This window comes from Equus caballus, chromosome 23, assembly GCF_041296265.1.
Source record: "Equus caballus isolate H_3958 breed thoroughbred chromosome 23, TB-T2T, whole genome shotgun sequence".
NCBI classification, from domain to species: domain Eukaryota; kingdom Metazoa; phylum Chordata; class Mammalia; order Perissodactyla; family Equidae; genus Equus; species Equus caballus.
Window position 1 is genome coordinate 35,777,508 of NC_091706.1, and position 21,284 is coordinate 35,798,791.

General features: G+C 43.8%; 1 protein-coding gene across 8 annotated transcripts in view; it reads left to right on the top strand.

Moving 5' to 3' along the window:
- The window catches only part of KANK1 (KN motif and ankyrin repeat domains 1), a 199,107-nt gene that overhangs the window by 28,461 nt on the left and 149,362 nt on the right, over positions 1 to 21,284 (top strand). The window contains exon 2 of one of the 8 annotated variants that reach the window (XM_023627263.2): positions 392 to 500. The exons of 3 other annotated variants lie outside the window; for them this stretch is intronic. The gene's annotated coding sequence lies outside the window, so the exon portion shown is untranslated. Of the gene's footprint in view, positions 1 to 391; positions 501 to 8,274; positions 8,508 to 9,554; positions 9,845 to 21,284 lie in introns of those variants that run through there. 4 more of the 8 variants (XM_023627262.2, XM_070248454.1, XM_070248453.1 and 1 more) reach the window with 4 other exon arrangements.

The following is a 21,284-nucleotide window of genomic DNA, read 5'->3' on the forward strand; positions in this document are numbered from 1 at the left end:
GTGTATGATAAATGTTAATCCTGGGTTCAGAGAGTGAATTTGAGTTCACAGTTTAGGTCTGCTGAATTATGACTCCGGGCATGTTGTTTAGTCTTCATAAGTCTCAGTTTCTCGTCTTAAGAAGTGAACACGGAAACAGTTTGTTACTGGGCTCTTGTAAGGAACAGATCGAATAATGCATAATGCATTTAAAGTGTCTGGTACAGTCGAAGTATTTAATATATGAGACTTCTTATATCCCTGGAAGAGGCATACAAAATGGAAAGTTTTTACATATATATATAAATAAATAAATAATATATAAATAAATATATATGTATAATAAATATATATAAAATAAATATAATATACACACATAAATATATATAATATATATATATTTTTCCTCCAGAACATTCTTAAGATCTCCCCGTCCTGAATGTTTGACTGACTTGAGTCCCGAATAGTGTCACATCGCCTTCAGGTGTCTGGACGTCCTGGTTGAAGGTGAACGCTGCCTGGTGAGAAGTCGGGGAAAACAGAGGCTGGTTCTTCCCACCCCGTCAATCAAAACTCGGGTGGCATTTCTAGTTCCTGACGGAGTGAGGCAGATGCAGAGGTCATGTGAGCCCTGAACAGTTCCTACCCATTATGTTGTTTCCCTCTTCTGAAAGTAGGCTGGAATCTGTTTTCAGTAGCTAAGTTCATTATCTCTCTCCAAGCCGTGCCTCCCCTTTCTCGTGTTTGTGAAAAGCAAAACAAAATCACTAGGCTCTCACATCATCCTTTTGGGAGGATCTGAGATTCACTAGCTGACACTCCCAGACTCTGCAGATTTGGGTTGACATAAGAAGAAGAATATAAACCACCCAGCCCCTTTACCACTCTGCCTTTTTATCCACAGGTGTTCAGAGGTTTGCTGCGTGGGGAGCAGGGAAAAGGGGTGGGCAGAGAGAAGATCCAGTTCTCTCGGCTTATGCATCCAAATAATGCATCTCCTTTGATAACTGCCTCTCTGGGCTTTACTTGGAAAGGGCACTGAGTACCGAATAGTGGGAGTGAAGAATTTAGCCTGCCCAACTTGTGGAAATTCAGAAAATGTAATGCAGAAATGTACGTGTTTCCAGCTTGCGAATCCAAAACAATGGGCTTGTTGGAAGAATTTTTGAAACTTGTTCTTCTTTTGAAAGCGTTCTTGTGTTCAGTGGGTACGTGTGCTTTGCTCATAAAAATTTGTGCCTTAATCACATTGCTGGGGAGGCTGTGGTTTCACTAATAACAGACAGTACTGTAAGAGGTGATGTCTTCTCAGAAGGCGCTAGGAGATTCTCTTGAAAGAAAGAAGGCGGGGGGATGCGGCTCTTAAGCAGAAAATGCTGAGTGTGTTGGCAGACATATGCCTTATAAACATACCAATGGAGAATGATTTAATTCCTTTCCACTTGGTTTTATCTGAATCATTCCTAAGGTGATTGTCCCTGCTTTTAGTTATGCAGTAGCCTGCTGGCTGACATTTAGCTCTCGACTGTTAATCCTGGGAAATGAACTACCGTAATTTATAGTCAAGGGTACAGATGTAAAGAGACAGACAGGAGATGCATGCTTTTCGTGCCTTTTTCCTTCCCCGTGATGTCTTCTCCCAGAAACCTTATGAAAGCACCAAAACTAAAAAATTTTTACAATAGGAAAAAAAAAACTATCATTCTTCTTAAGTAGAAAATTCTCTGTGTTTCTGTAAAATTTTGCTTTGCCTTGCCCATGTAGGAACAATTGTGGTCTTTTAATTTTCCTTGTGTATTATAATTCCATGGATGGAGATGGGTGGAAGCGGGGGAGAGGGGAGTTGGAGGTAGCAAGCCAGGCTGGAGAATTAAAAATGATGTCTTTCTTTGAGGACGCCCCCTTCACCCCCTCCTGCTGGCTTCTCGACCGTGGGACCCAGCCGCATCACTTCCTGTCCAAGTTGGCACTGAGAGAGGCACAGTGTCTCTGCCCAGTGTTCTCAAACGGCAGTTGGCAAGTGTCCAGTAATAGAGTCACCCAGAGAAACAACTCAACCTCCTTTTTTTCTTTCTCTTCTGCCTTGGGCAGCTTCCCCAGGCCTCAGCCCATCTGTCTCTTGCATTTTGGAATAGCCCCATTGAATCCCCAAACGTTGCCTTTGATTTATGTAGCAGTGGCTTCCTGAACATCCCCCAGGCTTGCCTCTGTTTCCTTCTTTTGTGCTTAGGCCCTAAGTCTTCCCTAGGGAAGACACATCCAATGCTTTCCTGTGGGAGAAAGGAGGGATCTATTCCTCTCCAGTCGTTTTTCCCTCTAGGCTAGGTCAGAAAAATCACTCACATTTTTAGTGCCTAACTGTGTACTAGGCACCATACGAGGGCTTTCTATGCGTGACCTCATTTAATCCCCACGGCAGTCCTGTGAGATGGGTGCTACCAGTGCGGTTCAGATAGCTTGTCAGCTCCAGGTCACATGGCCAGGATGTAGTTGCATTCCAGGGAAAACAGCTTTATCATTGTAAAGTGAGATAGTGTGTACAGTGAAGCTGGTGGGCAGCCGAACTGTCCCTCTGATTCGTTACTTTGGTGCTTCAGTTTTACTGCATAGTAGGCAGCGAATGGTAGAATGGTAATGTTTGTGATGTCCTCTGCTCTTGACTACGTAGATCTTCTCTAAGGCAACTTATGTTTTCTCTCCCACGCACTGCACTTCCTTCTGAGTTCTTCCTAGCAGTCCTCAGTGTCCATGTGTCTACTAACAGGTCTCTTCAAGGCAGTCTAGACTTTTTCTACCATGCTTCTCAACATTCTCCCAGGCTCTACCCACTGCCTGATTCCAAAGCTACTTCCACATTTCTTGGTATCTGTTACAGCAGGACCCCACTTTAAGGTACCAAAATCTGTATTAGTTTTCTATCCCTGCTGTAACAGAACCCAGAAATTTAACGCTTACAACACAAATGTGTTATTATCTTACAGCTCTGTAGGTCAGAAGGTCAACACAGGTCTCACTGGACCCACTCGGGAGGGGCAGAGCTGATTCTAGGAGACAATCCGTTTCCTCATTGTTCCCATTTAGGACCCCTGCATTCCTTGGCTCGTGACCCTCTTTCTCCATCTTCAAAGCCACCAGCAGTGAGTTGAATCACTTTCATGCCTCAACTTTCTCCTGCTACTTTTTCTGTCGTCCCATCTGTCATTCTCTGACCACATCCAGAAAACGCTCTCTCCTTTCAAGGACTCATATGATTACATCGGACCCACCTGGAGAAACCAAGTGACTCTCCTCATCCCAGAGGTCCTTCAGCTGAATCATATCTTCAGAGTCTTTTTTTGCCGTGTAATGTAACATAATCATATTTTGAGAATTCGGACTTGGACATCTTTGTGGGGGAGGTATTTCATTTTTCTGCCTACCACCCAAGATAAGGATAAATACATAGTGAAATGAACTCTCTGGTCTTCGCTGGCAACCAGCATTCCTATAGGCCAAGCGTGTGGTTTGCAGTACAGCAGCATTTCCTTCAGGGCTCATCTCTTCCATCTGGCTGGCATCATACACCTTGCAGGACAGGTGTGAGATAAGTAAGAGCTATTGGGAGACTGCAAGCTTCCTCCTTCCCTCTTTTAGTGAAAACAAGCAATTGAAGCAAGGAGATCACTTGGCTTGTGACTCTCCTCATTGTGAAATTAAGAAATAAAACTAAAACAACAAGAAAAAGCCTTTCATCATGGAAATACCAGTGGGGGTACATAGAATTGACCCGCCTCCGAAAAGCCCCTTTCTCCTTTGAACACAAAGCGAAGCTGCGTAGTACTTTGAACCCCAGTTTTCACATGGGAAGATTGGACCTCTTGGAGGCATTCGGTGTGTTCCTGATCAGGGTCCCCTTTGGGAGGACGGGGAGCCCCCTCTCCACTTACCCCCTGGAATTTGATGTCAGTTCCGCTCTGACAGCTGGTTAGCCTGTGGGGCGCTCACAAGTTACATCTTGTCTCAGGAAATAATTTGCTAGAAGATCAAAGCGTGGATGGGGTAAATTAATTTCTCAACAAACTGCAGGTCTGGGAGGATGTAAATATTATGTCTCAAGCGCTGCTAATGTCCTTGAGGAACGAGTCATTTTGAGGGCTCTTTTGTTCTTTTAAGATTATAATTCTGTATTTAATTGATTCATGTCTTAATATGTTGAAAAAAGAACTCTGAAAACTTGCACCTAAGATAAGGCCCTGAAATAACCTGTTATTTTTATGTATTTCAGCACCTATCTTATTTAGAGCAGTGGTTCTCAGGAGGCTTGGCTGAGGGGGGCTGGGGGGGGTGATTTTGCCCCCAGGGGGCATTCGGCAATGTCTGGAGACTTTCTTTTGTAAAGATTGGCACTTGAGCTAACGTCTGTTGCCAATCTTCCTTTTTTCCCCCTTCTTCTCCCCAAAGCCCCACAGTACATAGTCGTATCTTCTAGTTGTAGGTCCTTCTAGTTGTGGCATGTAGGATGCCGCCTCAGCATGGCCTGATGAGCGGTGCCACGTCTGTGCCCAGGATCCGAACCAGCAAAACCCTGGGCCGCTGGAGCGAAGCATGCAAACATAACCAACTTGGTCATGGCGCCAGCCCCTGGAGACATTTTTGATTGTCATGAGTCAGGGTAGGGGTGCTACTGTCCTCTCTTGGTTTGAGGCCAGGGATGCTGCTGAAACCCTACAATGTAGATAGAGGACAGCCCCCATGACAAACAGTTATCCCACCCAAAATGTCCATAGTGCTGAGGCTGAGAAACCTTTAAAGGGAGTGTTTTCTGGTTTTCACTTATTTAGTAGTGTCTTTAACGCTGCACATAGACTTGATTTCTTTGAGGGTCTGTTCCTTTATTTTCTCCTTCACAGCATCTGGCCCTTCATAGGCTCAAACATTTATCCATTGGGTTGAATTCCCTGCCCTCCCCCCCCCCCCCCCTTTGTTAAGGTATCCATCCTTTTTTATCTCCAAGCAGAGCTCTTGGGGGCAGGGTTGACAAGCAGACTGTGATGGAGTCAGCAAGGTGTGGAGAGAACACGGGCTTTGGACTTCTCAGCGTCTACTTTCTTATGTGTAACACGGATGTGACAATAGCACCCAATTTGGGATGATTAAGAAAGATGGTGTTGCAGCATGATTAGCATGTAAATAAGTGCTCTGTAAGTGTCATCTTTTCCCAGGCAACTGATTAGGAGACCGTGTGCAAAGTCCAAAGGCCTAGGACCCTTTTTTTTTAATAAATGTTGCATATATTGGGGCCAGCTCAGTGGCATAGTAGTTAAGTTCGCACACTCTGCTTTGGTGGCCCCGGGTTTGCAGGTTCAGATGCCAGGTGCATACCTACACACTGCTCATCAAGCCGTGTTGTGGTGGCATCCCACATACAAAATAGAGGAGGGTCAACATAGATGTTAGCTCAGGGACAATCTTCCTCACCAAAAAAAAAAAAAAATTTGCACATAGAGGAAGAAATCTTGCGCATTCTGGGATTGTTCTCAGCTCTCCTGGAAGGAGAAGGAAAGAATCTAGAGCTTTTCAGTAAAAGTTACTCTACGACTGACAAAAACAACCTGAAATACTTCAGAGGCATGTTTTGCCTCAGGCCAGAGCTATTTTTAAAACTAAATTGACAGCAACTGGTTCAAGTTGAAACATTCCTGACTTAATTATAGACACCTGCAAAGTTCCTTCCCGCAGGTGGGTGGGTGTCAGCAGTTGGGAAATTATTTGGCAAAAGTTATTTCTTGCTCACTTGCTTGTTTGAGAGTCAGTTTAGAACATAAGGTTAGGAGTCAGATTTGACAGAGAATTCTCTCTGTTCGGATTAGAGCCTCAGTTTTCACATTTGTAAAATGGACGTCATGATACTCCCCTCAGAGGACGACTATCGGAGTGAAATGACGCCATGTCTATAAGACATCCGGCACAGTACGTTTTTCGTTAATGAGACCAGTAAAGGTTAGTGGTTGAAATTTTTCCAGTTTTTAAGTATCATGTATGAAAGTGCAATGAGAGGTAACAAGTTAACTTTTCACCTAACCTATTTACAGTCATGGGCCCCATAATGACATTTTGGTCAACGACAGACCGCAAGTACGACGGTGGTCCCATGAGATCAGTACCATATCGCCTAGGTATGCAGTAGGCTATACCATCTAGGTTTGTGTAAGTTCACTCTACAATGTTTGCACAATGACAAAATCACCTAATGACGCATTCTCAGAATGTAGCCCCGTTAAGTGACATATGACTGTATTAGTATTTCTATCCAATTGTATCTATTTTGAGAAAATTGATGTTTGAAAAATTCCAAGCCTTAGACTCATTGCTACTTGTCCTTTTGTGGAGGGAGAGTCGGAACAGATCTCTGTGACCTGTAGTTCTCATGCCACCCAAGACTGCCTGTTCCACGTCATGTTGTCGGTGCTACCGGAAAACTAGCAGGGGACAGTTAAAGTTTTCACTTGAAAAAAACATGATAAATCCAGCTGATTAAAAAAGTAGTTGATCATTGGAAAATTTGGCGTTTCTCTAGTTAATTTCTGTGCCTGTTGGTTTGCCCCTCACCGCCTTCACAGTCTGAGTCCAAATCTCTAGGAGGCAGCTCCACGTTGTCTTTCCTTCATCCTGATAATTTCTCTACTTTACGTCTCCTAACGATTTAATTTCTCAGGCTGCCTTTACTGATTTGCATTTGTAGACATGTTGCTTAGGAAGTATGGCATTTCATGTTATTCCCCTCAATATTTTTCTTGAGGGCTAGTTCCATGTTATGTATTTTGCTGTCACTATGGCATCCGGTACAGAAAGGGGTGTTCCATGGTCTTGGTACTCACATTCACTACTGATGATGAGCGATAAGTTTGAGATTAGCAATTAACACAGGGACCAGCCACCACAATGGAGGGATGAGGGAGGTTGAAGCTGGTGGGTGGTGAGAAGAAGAGAAAGAGTGTATTTAGTTGGGGAATCAGGCAAATAAGCAGAGTAAGCGCTCTTACAGGGGAAGTACAGGCTATTATGGGCACATAATCCTGAGAACATTAGTGGGAGGTGGGGGTCAGAGAAGTTTAAGCTGAAACCTGTTGGGTGAGGTGGAGTTAGCCAGCTGAAAGTGGTAGATTTCAGAAAGAGGCTGTTCCAGACGAGCAGGGACAGCATCCTGTGTTCGGAACCAAAGGGAGTTTAGTTGGTGATTTAAAACTGGAGGTGGAGTTGGTATGGGGGTGTGTGTGGAGTGGGCAGGATAAGGTCATAAAGGGCCTGGCGAACCGTGTTAAGAAATTTTAAACTTTATCTCAAGGGTGGTGGGAAATCATTGAAGAGTTTTAAGATGGTGAGTTATGTGATTAGAAGTGCAGATGGGAAAATTTCCTCCATTTTGGGGATGTGAGGATGGCCTGAGAACAGAGGCACCTGTAGTGATACCCAGGTGAGAGACATCCTAGCCTGGCTCGGACAGGGATTTGAGGCTAGAGGAAGGGGGTGGACAGAATGGAGTTTGGGAGTAGGAGCTCTGTGAGCTTGCTACAGAAACTGAAGTGGGTTCCCTCGTGGCGAGTTAAATCAGACTCTCCACCAGAAGTAGTTCTCTCACAAAGTAAGGTATATTTGCAGCAAATAGACCATGAGGAATCATTTCCAGGGTCATGGCGTCCCTGAACGAAGGGAAGCAGGGACATTTATTTCGGATGGGGAATGAATATTCAAAAGGGAGCCGTGGGTATTCGCTTGCAGAGGCTCAGTTGGAAAACATGCTTCCACATACACTGCAGGTTATGGTAATAAGGCCCAAGCTCCTCCTGGAGAGATCTTAGCGTTAAAAATAAGGCACAGGTCATAGGAGTAGCTCTTGTGGTGAGGCTTGGTCTGGTTCAGGATGGCTGGGGATTGCATCTCCTTAACATAATGAAAGGAAAAAGAACAATTTGGAAAAACAGTTAACATCCAAGCCCACCCTTGAGTTCTTTGGGGTAACTAGTCGTTGAAGAGCTGGTGGAATGGGGAGAGGGAAGAGTCAAGTGCATGCCCAGGTTTCGGGAGGCACAGCTGCTACTCAATGAGAGGACGCCTAGGAGGTCTGTGGGGGAGGACAGTGAGCTCAGTTTTGGACAGATTGAGTTCTAGGGTCCGCAGCACATCAAAGAAAAATGTCCGTTGGAAATGTATATTTAAAGTTCAGAAAAGAGAGAGCGCCGTGAGTTGGATTCGGTGAGTCTCCCCCATACAAGGGTCATTGCAGCTGTGAGGTAATAAGACCGCCCAGTTAGGGGTGGGGACGTAGCGTGGGAGAAGAGGGCTTAGGGCAGAACCCTGAAGAGCAGCCTACAAAGGAGACTGAGGAGGAGCGGCCAGGGAGGTCGGAGGGAGCCTGCAAGAATGCGTTTCCAGGAGGGAACAGTTCCCGCTGTCCGATCCTGTGGACCTGGGGGATTTGGCAGCAAGAGCAGTTTCAGGGCCATGATGGCTGCTGGGCCCAGAGCAGAGGATGGAGGAGTGAGTGACAGGTGAGGAAGGAGTGACAGCACCTGCAGATGCTGGGCTTCTGCTGGCCTGTGTGGAGCCTTTGAGGGCTTTAGAAGAAGGTGTGCCCCCTGTGGGTGCACACAGTCCCTGGGTGTTTGATTGGTGGGTGGACCGTGGGTGAGAATTCAGTTCCCATATGCCACCTTAGCTGGTGCCCTTGTTTAGTGTGCCAGCTGCACTCCCCACGCATGGCGGCTTATGGTAGATGAGCAGTTCTCAATCCAGGACAGTTCTGCCACCCAGGGGATATTTGGCAATGTCTGAAGACATTAGTGGTTGTTACCACTGAACCAGGGAGAGTGGGTGCTACCATTTCTAGTGGGTAGAGGCCAGGGGTGCTGCTGAACACCTACAATTCCCAGGAGAGCCCTCACAGCAAAGAATTACCCAGCCCCAAATGTCAGTTGTGCAAAGACTAGGAAACCTTGGTGGAGGTCCACCTTTCAGGGTCTTTGTGAGGAGGAGGGTATGGGAGGGTGGTAGCTGAGGGTGGACCTGAGAACAGTGGCCTTAGACTTGGCCACAGTCTCATTTGTGGCAGTTTTCATCTTACCTCCCCACCCTCTGCCATGTAATTCTTATTCAGGTTGTAGCTTTTCAACTCTTTATTCTCCTGTAGCCATTTTCACTACCCCATAAATACTGTACTGCAAAGTAGTCTTGCATCATGATTTCTGTTTCTGGGCACATTGTAAGACATCTGTGCTTTAACACCATTGATCGGGAAATTTCTATTTTGGCAACCAAGAGACGGACAGACGTTGCTGTGGCTGATCTAAAGGAGCCCATAATTCAGTGTCCGGTTGATAAGGCTTTAATGTGTGGTCGGTCAGCCCCTTGACTGTCAGGCTTGGAGAAACGACAGGAAGTATTTCTTGTCTTTGGAAATGAGCCTTGCTTCTGGCTCTGGGAAGAAAAGAGTACAAACGGTTCTCACCAGATAGGGTTGCAGCAGCTCTCCCAGCATTTTGGGAACAAATCAAGTCATTATCTCAACAATGTCAAAACTGTGTTCCCAGATCAGTTGTGGTTTGAAACATTTGGGGCTGATGAGGAGGAGAAGAGTTAATTAGCAGCTCCCTCGCTTGTTGTCCTTTTTCAGCCTTCTCAAATTGCAGCGTGAGAGTCCCTCAGACACGCTGGCTGCTCGTTTGATTATCGGTGTTTTGCACGATACAAAAGGTTGCTTGCTAAATTTTGTGAGCCCCTCTAATGTGAGAGTGACAGTGTCCTGGGTCCAATGAACAAGAAAATTTACTGTCACGTATCATCAATGGGGAAGCGCTTGAATTCACAGAACAGCCTTGGAGAGTCCCGGGTAAGTTTGAAGAGCAAAGTTGCCTTTTCCGTTTTCTGAAATGTTTTGCCCTGCTACAGTGGGTAAATCTAAAGCCCCTGAAAGAAGGAAAACAAGCTTAATATTAAGTTTTGGCCAAGAGTATACAAGACAATGAGAATGTGTGAGTTAAGAACAGGAAGCATCTTAATTTTAAAATGGTGGTAGCAGAGATGGAATAAACTGAGCTGCTGGCCATGTCGATGTGAGATATGCCTTGGTTGTGGGTGTTTTCTTTCTGACTTGATTACTGTAGATAGAGATGTATTTTAGGCCCCTTTCTATTATCTTTCATATGGTAGTTTAAAAAGATAGGACTGAGGACAAGAATTCTCTTCCTGCATGGTGAGTACCACTATACAGGTGCTGTAAGTGTGCTTTTTTGTATCTGTGTCCATATGGCCTAACTCAGTCCCCAACCCCACAAAATAAGAAAAGGCGCTGTGACTTTTAAATTTCTGTAGTGAGCTACCCCATGCCGTGAAAGGGGAAAGTGTTGGGCAGGAAACGGAAAGTTTTAGGGTAAAAAATGTTGATACAAAATCTCATTTCCAGTATCGCACAGTCTTTGATCATATAGTTAAGAGAGAGCGTGAGATCATCTCACATTTTTTAGTTTTTCCAGTCAGGACTGTGGGAAATATTGGTAAACATTTATCCTGTTTTTACAGTTCTTCGTACTATGAAATTCATGATCTTTCTTCGTAACTACAATAGCATATGTTTATCTGTATAGTTAAGAGTTTGGCCAAATCCTTTTATTATGTGTGCTAAAAATTCTTGATAAAGGGGCTGGCCCCGTGGCCGAGTGGTTAAGTTCACGTGCTCTGCTGCAGGCGGCCCAGTGTTTCGTTGGTTCGAATCCTGGGCGCGGACATGGCACTGCTCATCAAACCACGCTGAGGCAGCGTCCCACATGCCACAACTAGATGGACCCACAACGAAGAATATACAACTATGTACCGGGGGGCTTTGGGGAGAAAAAGGAAAAAAGTAAAATCTTTAAAAAAAAAAAAAATTCTTGATAATTCCTTGAGGAAAGGATATTTTTTATGGATAAGTAGTTAAGGGAAACTAAGATAATTCTTGTACCTTCGTAGTATTGCCAGTCATTTTAAACCATATTGCAAGCCCTAGGTGAAAATGATTATGTTATTAAAGGTTTTCCTCAGTTCAGGCAAACAGCAGAAGATTTTCTAGGAAAAGATGCACACTCCTTTCTTAGTGTTATTTTAGTTGTTAACCCAGGAGGGCTTTCTAAAAGTTTGTCGGCAGTACGCAGAGGGTCCCTGATGTTGTGACTGCTGCAGGTGAATTGGTTACTTCCTACGCTGTTAAACCCTCAGCAGCATGGATCGACACCCCGGCTGCTCTCTAGGACCCCTTCACAGTAAATAGCAAGGGTATTTGCCAAGAATGTTTGCAAAAAAAAGAGAATGCAAACAAATCTATATTTATTTGAACAAACAGATATTCATGATTTAGATGAAAAAATCGAATAGGTATAATATGAGGAAATTTTTATAAACAAATATCTCCCAGGGCTGGCCCTGTGGCCGAGTGGTTAAGTTCGCGTGCTCCACTTTGGCGGCCCAGGATTTTGCCAGTTCGGATCCTGGGCGCAGACGTGGCACCACTTGTAGGGCCATGCTGAGGGGGTGTCCCACATAGCACAACCAGAAGGACCTACAATTAGAATATGCATCTATGCACTGGTGGGCTTTGGGAAGAAGAAGGGGAAAAAAAAAAAACAGATTGGCAACAGATGTTATCTCAGCTGCCAATCTTTAAAAAAATAAAAAATAAAAAATAATATCTCCCCCTCCTAACTCACTATGTATTTCTATGTTGGTATAGAAAAAAATATACATATAAATATATCCATATTAAAATGTTAACAGTGATAAAGTTTCTTTTGGAATTTTAGTAATTTAATTTAAAAATTTTTTTCTGAATAGGATTTTAAAACATTTCATAAAGACCATGTTATATTTATGCAGTAAAAATAGAGGGGGAAGGTAAATATAAATATATAATTGGCAGAAATTTTATAGTCTGGTTAAAGAGCTGTACATTGCATGAAATGATGAGATTATGTAAAATTAGTTTTTTTCATTTTAATTCCACCAGTCATTCCAAGGAAGTTTCTTTTCTTTTTCCACTTATTCCACAGGAAAACGGCAGGGAGGGAAGCATATGTGAATTTTCAACTTTTCTTCTGTTTGATTTTACTTCTTCCTCTCTCTTGCTTTGGTGGTGCTTCTTCCAGGCCTCTTGCTCCAAACCTTCTACAGGGAGTGGAGATGACCTCATCAAAACCCTTCTGCAGGATCTGTCCCCCCACTTCCTGCTCTGGGTGTGACTGCTGGCCACTTGCCTCCTAACACCCCACTCAGCCCTGTGGGAAAGCAGCGTTTTACTTAATAAACAGTGATTGTGCCTCATTCTGTGGCTGACTTAGTTCATTTTTTTTTTTTTTTAAGATTTTATTTTTTTCCTTTTTCTCCCCAAAGCCCCCCAGTACATAGTTGTATATTCTTCGTTGTGGGTCCTTCTAGTTGTGGCATGTGGGACGCCGCCTCAGCGTGGTTTGATGAGCAGTGCTGTGTCCGCACCCAGGATTCGAACCAACGAAACACTGGGCCGCCTGCAGCGGAGCGCGGGAACTTAACCACTCGGCCACGGGGCCAGCCCTGACTTAGTTCATTTTAAGGTTCTTCTGTATATCAGTGAAGAGAATTGCCAAGGAGTTGATATGACAGAATCAAACTAAACTGGTAGAGGAAAGCTTCATGGTGTGTGGTTTCTTTTTTTCTTTTTTCTTTCTTTCTTTTTTTTTTGCTGAGGAAGATTAGCCCTGAGCTAAGATCTGCTACCAATCCTCCTCTTTTTGCTGAGGAAGACTGGCCACGAGCCAACATCCGTGCCCATTCTCCTCCACTTTATGTGGGATGCCTGCCACAGCATGGCTCGACAAATGATGTGCAGGTCTGCACCTGGGATCCGAACTGGCAAACCCCAGGCCACTGAACTGGAACATGCAAACCCAACTGCTGCACCACCAGGCTGGCCCCGTGTGTGGGGTTTTTTTTTTTTTGCTGCTGAGGAAGATTAGCCCTGAGCTAACATCTGTGCCAGTCTTCCTCCAATTCATATGTGGGTCACTGCACAGCATGGTTGACGAGTGGTGTAGCTCTGTGCCTGGGATCTGAACACGCGAACCTGGGCTGCCAAAGTGGAGCGTGCCGAACGTAACCACTATGCCACAGGGCCAGCCCCTCCATGGTGTTTGAAGACAATTTCTGTCTCATGTTCAGCAGTTTTCATTCCTTTAGGATAAAAGGCTAGGCAGTCCTTAGGAAGGACTGTTTTTGCTTCCTTTTCCTTTTCTGTCCCAGGCAGCTGTCTCGGCACACAGCTTCACGTTGGGTGCAAGCTGGCTTCCACAAGCCCCAGGCTCCTTCTGGGGGTGTGAGAGAGAAGCCATCCCACTCCTCGCTCCACTCGAGCCACCTGGCTCCTTTGTTTCTTTCTCCTCCTTGTCCTCTGGGGCACAAGCGGCAGTGACTCCATGACACAGGAACTCAGAAGCTGGTGAATAAATCCCCGGGCAGGTGGCTGCCTATTGTCTGAATGGAGGAAGCGAGTAGGGTTCTTCCCAGGACTGCTTTCATCTTCGGATAGCTTCTAGAGGACAGAATGATCCTTGACTGGGGCTGGGGGATCGCACACACGGAGTCCTGGGGTCAGAAGGTTCTGGGGAAGACCTCCTTGGTGCCTTCTGTTGGGGGCATGTCTGGAATGTCAGCGGTCTCAATACCTCTGCACTGGAGGCAGGTATTCAGAATAAGGAGTTCCTATCTGGGAAAAAAAAAAAACTGCACACATTGCAGGTGGGATAAATAAGCAGACCTAATCTGTGGTAGGTTCCCCCTGAGGTCGTAATTTTTAATATCTTTTTAGCTATTGGTAATTCTAAAGAGATGCTCTGATCTTTAACTGGGTTTTATGATGGCCATTAGAGTATTTATTACCAAAAAACCACTCTTATTATTTAATAACATGGTGCTCTTCACCCGTTCCTCCCATCCAAAGGTAAGGCTGACTGCGGATCTTTAACAATCTCTTCCCTCGGGCTGAGCAGCAGGAACAGATAAATCGTCTCAAAACACCACCAACAGAAAGTGACCTGGACTCCTTTATTGGATTAAATTCTCTCGGAAGTGAGAGGCGGTGACTAGCAGCCTGAGCAAATATACAAGCTCCCAAATCTAGGGCTTTGGGGTTGAGGGAGAGAGGGGGTTCATTATAGAAAGGTCCAGCAGTCACCCATTCCATTTCATCCAATTTCTTATGCCATTCTTTGCCTGAACTGTCTATCTTTTGACTTTATTCAACCCTTCTGCCCCTTTTCCCAGCCTCTAGAATAATTTCCTGACCTATGCTTAAAGGTTTCTCCAGGATAATGTAGCTCTAGGAGTCTGTAAATCCAGCCCTCTGTCTGCCACATCGCTGCCTCCCATCTGGAGAGGAGCTGGGCGAGGGAGAGGCAGGGAGAGCTGGAAAGGAGACAGGGGCCGGGGAAGACAGCAGGGCTGGAGAATGGAAGGAAGTGGAAGAAGGACGGGACAGGAAGCGGATGGCAATTCATGGCTCATACCACACGTGTGGCTTGGTATAACCCCAGTGGTGATAGAAGACCATTCCCAAGGGCTTTTCCTGGGAAAAATAAAGGCAGAAAGATAAGGTGAGAAGAATGAAGGCAGGCCACGGGGGCAAGAGGAAAAGAGACAGATGTGCCTATTTCCCTCTTTTATCCAGGTTGACTAGATGGGACCTAGAGTCCTAACCCATGGTGGTATTTAATACCAGATGCAGTAGACTAGGTAACTTGGTTTTATAAGCATGATTCCCAGAATTTTGAATCTGAAGTCAACCGTCTGTTTAAATTCGGAGGATCCAAAGTTGTTTTTCAGCTCTTACCTGATTCTGCTTTTGGAAACCAGAAAGATGCTGAAAGAATTTACTTTCTCATCCCGACGATACTGTATGTCTGAAAACCCAACTGATCCAAAAGTGCCTTTACCTCTTAACTCGACCAAGTTAGGCGGTCGCTCTGATTGGCTGAAACAGTGTCCGGAGAACTGTCTATACTAATCACTCTCAACTGTGCCCTAGACCCGGCACTTGGTACTAGAAATGCAGCAGTGAAGAGACATGATCCCTGCCTACACAGAGCTTGCAATCTAGTTGTGTAGACTGGTATTTAACAGAAAATTACAAAAGAGCAATGCAATTATAATTGTGACAAGAGTTACAAAAATTAAGTAAGATGTGTAACAGGAGGATCTAATCTAGCCTGGGCTGGGAGGGCTTTCCCAAGAAGTGACTTGAAACCTGAAGGACTAATAGAATTGGCTAGGTGAGAGTTGGGAGTGGATGCTTCCAGAGGGGAACAGTGGTGGAACAGCATGTGCAAAGGCCCTGAGGTAGAAAGGGGGCTTTAGCTTGTTTGAGGAACAAGTTAGAATCTGGTGACTGTTGTAGGAGAATGGACAGGAGGAGGACAAAAGTAGAAGCAGGAAGATCAGTTAGGAAGCTCAAGGACTTGCCCAAGGTCAGTTAGCTGGTGAATGGCCGAGCCAGGACTCAGACCCAGGTCTGTATGAAGATAAAGGCATCATCTCCTCAGCATTTGTTAAACTGTATTTGGTACTGATATTGATGTCAACTCAGAACATATTCAAAAGATTCTTAAGTGACACGAAAGGAAGGGGAGTACTCATTTGAATGAACCGACAGAAAATTGGAATTTTGCCTGCCTTCCACTTCAGCCTTGCCAAAATGTAATTTTTTTAATTCATCCAATCACATTCTTGACTAATCTGCGCAAGTCTGTACTATGCCTTGGCTTTTACCCCCATAACAACTTAGGGCTCTTTAAAGAAAATATTCTGAGATGTTTTCTCTTGATCAGGGTGTTTAGATGTGGTATACACGACTTGTGTTGCAGAGTGAGCTGTTTTTCTGCCTTGGGATCTTTTGTTACGAATGAATGTGGTTGTAATTTTGTCACCTTTATTTAAAAAAATCATTTATCAGGTGCTTTTGGATAGACAGTGATTTAGATGTTTGCAATCTCTACTTTGTAGAGACTTAAGTACGTTCAGAAGTATTTAAAATTGAACCGTTCTGTTGACTGACACTGATACAGTTACTCTCCTGCATCGAGGGCTGCTTTGTGCCAGGCGCTCTGCTTTCAACATCTTTGATTCTCACGACTTCCCCATGATAAAGGTTATACTGTAATTTTCATTTTACATTTGGGGAAACTGAGGCTTGAAGCAGCCACATGAGGTTTCCATGGCACCCAGGTGGGAAGTGACAGAGCTGAGACGGAACGTGTGCCTTCCCAGGGTCCCTGCTCCTTAGCCCCTTGCAGCTCTGGTTTCGGAGTCAAGTTTAACAGTTGTCACCTCAGATGCTGAGAAGTGGTATAACAGGAGGTTGTGTAAATTCGAGCGGTGTAATGAAATATTTTCTTATAAACTGTTGTAAGGATTTTGTTCCACAGACGTCCTATGAGGAAAAGGAAGCTAGTCACTAAGTTTCACTTTCCTGGCTCTCTTACGCTGAGCTTTTGGTAACTTCAAAGCTTCCGTCTGTTGGAATGTACTTTCCTAGGAATACTGGAAGATCAATGAGTTACTCTTAGTGGGTTTAATGGAAATTAAACCCACATATAATGGCAGTCTCAGTGAATGATCACGTTAAAAATGTCATTCATGGCAGTGGTTCTCAAACTTTAGTGCTCATCCGAATACCCTCAGGGCTCTTTTAAGACACAGATTGCTGGGCTGCACCCCTAGAAAAAGAGTTCCTCATTCGAGAGGTCTGGGACTGGTCTGAGAATTTACATTTCTGACAAGTTCCCACATGCTGCTGCTGTTGCTGGCCTGGGGACCTCACCCCGAGAATCGCTAGTACGGGACAGTAGTAAGTGCTGATGAAGTTGGATGGGCCAGTAGCTAGTCCTTGAGAAAGCCATTTCCCAGTCTCAGACCTGTGACACCCACAACCCAAAGCAGGATGGCGTCCTGAGGTCCACCAGGGTCAAGTGTGGTATGGTGACTCCATGACACCATCACCCCCGTTGGGAAAACAGTGGGGTCCCCTGCCTCACCTTCCCCCACATCATGTACATGATGGCAGTTGACTTAGACGTCTCAGGTGTACGCTCTGTCAACTCTCCGATGATTAAACTCTTCCACTCTGCTAGGTGTGTGACAGTTGCGCACACTGCTAAATTAAATGAGTCAAATGAGTAAACATAAATCAGGGTGCAGAAACCAATTAGGTCAAATATTAATTCTAACGTGCATATTATGGGGATTGTCCTTACTCTGGGATGTTTCAGTGCCAGAAGCGTTGCTGGGTTTCCCCTCCTCTCCTTGCAGGGACCGAGAATGAGCTGTGATAAGCTGAAAGTTTAAAATTCCTCTTTGGCTGGACGTTAAATCACACAGGCTGCTTTAGTAAGCCTTCAGAAATTCTTTCAGATGGACGTGTTCAGACTTGTGCTGGAATATGAAATATTTGATTTAACGAGATCTGTGGGTTCCCAGGGCATAAATAATTTTGAAAATATGTTTCTCAAAATACAATTAGGGAAAAATCCCTTTGAAATGCTAAAATTACCCTTTAGTGGTGATAAAGATGCTGACAAATCCTTCTATTTAAAAACGAAACCAAAACAAAACTTTTAGCCTTAATGATGTTATAATATCATTAACTTGTTTGTAGACAAACATCATTGGTCATATTTAAAATAATCATGAAACTTTTTCAGAGCCATGCTTGAGACAACTCCTTTTGAATCATATGACTCTAATTAAAACATTACTGCAAAGTTGATGGGGGGGAGATTATTACTTCTTGCTCTAAAGTCTCTGTTGGCGTAGTTTGGGGAGAAGAAACAAAAAATAGTAACTGAGTGTTTTAGTAAATCTTATTTTAAGGAGGAGGGAAAATTTTGGAGCCACTGCTAATGAACCTCAAACTTGAGACCGGGGCTGGCCCCATGGCTCAGTGGTTAAGTTCGTGCGCTCTGCTTCTGCGGCCCAGGGTTTCGCTGGTTCGGATCCTGGGCGTGGACATGGCACCGCTCATCAGGCCATGGTGAGGCGGCGTCCCACGTAACAGAACTAGAAGGACCTACAACTAGAATGTACAACTATGTACTGGGGGGCTTTGGGGAGAAGAAGAAGAAGAAGAAGAAAAAAAAAGGAAGATTGGCAACAGTTGTTAGCTCAGGTGCCAATCTTTAAACAAAAAAACCCCTGAGACAGATTAGAATTTGTTATTTAGCTTATCTTGTTTAATTTTCTTGTTTTTAATAGTGTGTATATTACTTAGATAAGGAATTGCTGTGAGTGTGCTGCAGGAAGAGAAGTTCAATGTGTGTTTAGTGATTCCCAGGGAAGCATTTGGGAACCCTGGTTTCTTTTTCTTTTTCTTTCTAATTTCCTTTTTTTAAAAAAAAATTATTTTATTGAGGTCATAATGGTTTATAATATTGTGTAAATTTCAGGTGTACATTATTGTTTGTCAGTTTCTGTAGACACTGCATGGTGCTCACCACCAATAGTCTCATTTTATCCATCACTGTTCATATGTGCCCCTTTACCCCTTATGCCCACCCCCCACCCCCTTCCCCTCTGGTAACCACTCATCTGTTCTCTTTGTCCATGTGTTTGTTTATCTTCCACATGTGGGTGAAATCATATGGTGTTTGTCTTTCTCTGGCCTATTTCGCTTAATGTAATACCCTCAAAGTCCGTCCATGTGGTTGCAAATGGGATGGTTTTGTCTTTTTTTATGGCTGAGTAGTATTCCATTGTGTATATATATATATATATATATATATATATATGTATGTATACACGCCACATCTTCTTTATCCATTCATCCGTTGATGGGCACTTGGGTTGCTTCCATGTCTTGGCTATTTTGAATAATGCTGCAATGAGCATAGGATGCATGTCTCTTTGAATTGTTGATTTCAAGTTCTTTGGATAAATACCTAATAGTGGAATAGCTAGGTCATATAGTATTTCTATTTTTAATTTTTTGAGCAATCTCCCTGCTGTTTTCCACAGCGGCTTCACTCGTTTGCATTCCCGCCAGCATTGTATAAGTGGGAACCCTGGTTTGTCAATTGTGGTCTCCTCTGATTGAGTGTGGGTTGAGTCTTGGGGTCTAGAATCAGCCAGGCCAGTTTCAGAATCCCAGTGCCACCGGTTACTAGATGTGACCCTAACAATATCATTTAACCATGAAGTCTCAGTTTCCATATCTGTGAAATAGGTATAATCATCTTATCAACCTCATGTGGTTGTAGAGGGCCTGGTTTAGTAATCTGTAATGTTAGCTATCATCCTGATAAATCCCATGGCCATATTCGTTTTCTTTTTGGGAGAAAAATAAAGTAGGGATTTTGAATATGTTAAGCAATCTGGATAAGAATGCAGAAAATAGAAATAGTTGCTCCAATGTCATCTACCTTATATGGTATTTTAGGGTTATTTCATTTTGATGTCTTTGATGAAATATAAGCTTATATCCAAGATCATTTTAAAATTTTAGTATAATTTTTAAGATGCTACAGTGTAAAAAGGTGGTTGTAAAACTAAGGTTTGGGAAATTAAATAAATTAGATACAGTGACGATAAGGTTTTCCCTTTTTTGTGTGTGTGAGGAAGATTGGCCCTGAACTAACACCTGTGCCAGTCTTCCTCTATTTTGTATGTGGGATGCCACTACAGCATGGCTTGTTGAGCGAAATGTAGGTCCACACCTGGGATCTGAACCTGCGAATCCCAGGCCACTGAAGCAGAGCACATGAACTTAACCACTGTGCCACAGGGCCAGCCCCAAGGTTTTCCTTTTTAATGGGTGTTTTTTTCATTACTCAATTGATCCAAAGTGGGATTTTAAAATCTAATGTCATTGTTCCATTAAGGTAATTCAATCATTTATCCAATTACTGTCCTTACTCAAATTAAATTCTTAGTCCCTTTGGTGCTTTCTCTCTGGCTATTGTCCTGTTTCGTGACTTTCCAGAACAGTTTCAGTTTTATTTATTTTTCTATTTTCGTGAGCCAGGCGTCCAATTTAATTCTTTTATTTGACTGAGCTCCTCCTCCCGTGTTCCAAGCTCACTTAGGACTCATTTCTCTGCTGTAGCCTCAACTGTGGTCTCAGCTAACGAGATGCCCCCTGGGGATGTTGTCTGGATTCTTCTTTGAATAAACCACTTGCAAAAAACCGTTTTTGGGGCAATCACAAAAATTTCAGTATGGACTGAATTCTCCATGATAAGAAATTATTGTTAATTTTGTTAGGGTTTGATAATGGCATGGTGGTTATGTTAAAAAACAATGTTCTCATCAGTTATAATAGGACGCTGAAATTCTTTTGGGCAAAGAGACACATCATCTTCGTTTTGCTTTAAGATATTCCAGCAAAAGTAAAACAAAGCGAGAAAAGGAAGGGAAATACATAAAAAAGAGGGCAAAATGGTGAGGATTGTTGAAGCTCAGTGACGGGTACATTTGGATTCATTATAGTTTTTTCTTGACTTCTGTGTATTTTTAAAGTTTTCCATAATAAAAGGTTAAAAAAAAAAAAAGGAAAGGAAAAACGACTGTGGAGTTTCAGGATCCTCCAGGTGTTTCTAAAGGCTCCTTGAGTGACAGTGGGGAAGAGTGTGAGAGGAGGCCCGGTTGCAAGGGGGCCGACACCTTTGAGAAGGTTAGAGGAATCGGAAAGGGCCTTAAGCCGGAGAGCAGCAGGAAAAGACGGGCCTGGGACTTGAAGTTGTTCTATGATATAAATAGGAGACCCCGAGGTAGCCAAACATCTCATTCTGGGGAATGTGGGGATAGAGGAAAAATTGAGAGGAATCTCCCCTCTCCCCACTGTTACACGTTTGATTCTCTTTATTTGCCGTAATAGTGTTCTGTGAAGTGCCGTGAGCACCGAGTTAGTGAAGGCTGGACCATTGCTCCTGTGGAAAAAGAAATACAGGCTAAGGTTCCTATGAGCTTTGGGTCATAATATTTTGCCCAGCTGATCAATGTGTAGGCTTGTTTCATGTGTGTCTCCAGTTGGAGACACCTTGTTGACTCTGTATCGTCGATTCGTTAACACTAAACTCAGGGCCAACAGCGCTGTAACTTATGTGTGAATGAGGCTCATCTGACGCACATTTTTTTCTCCATTAGGGCACAGTGCAGCTTTCTTTAGGAACACTAGACAGCACTTGAACACTATGCTTGAGGGCCATTTTAATCAACAAAATTCCAACAAAAGCATAAAAATGCAAAAACCATGGAACTAAATGATTGTGAACAGGACTGTT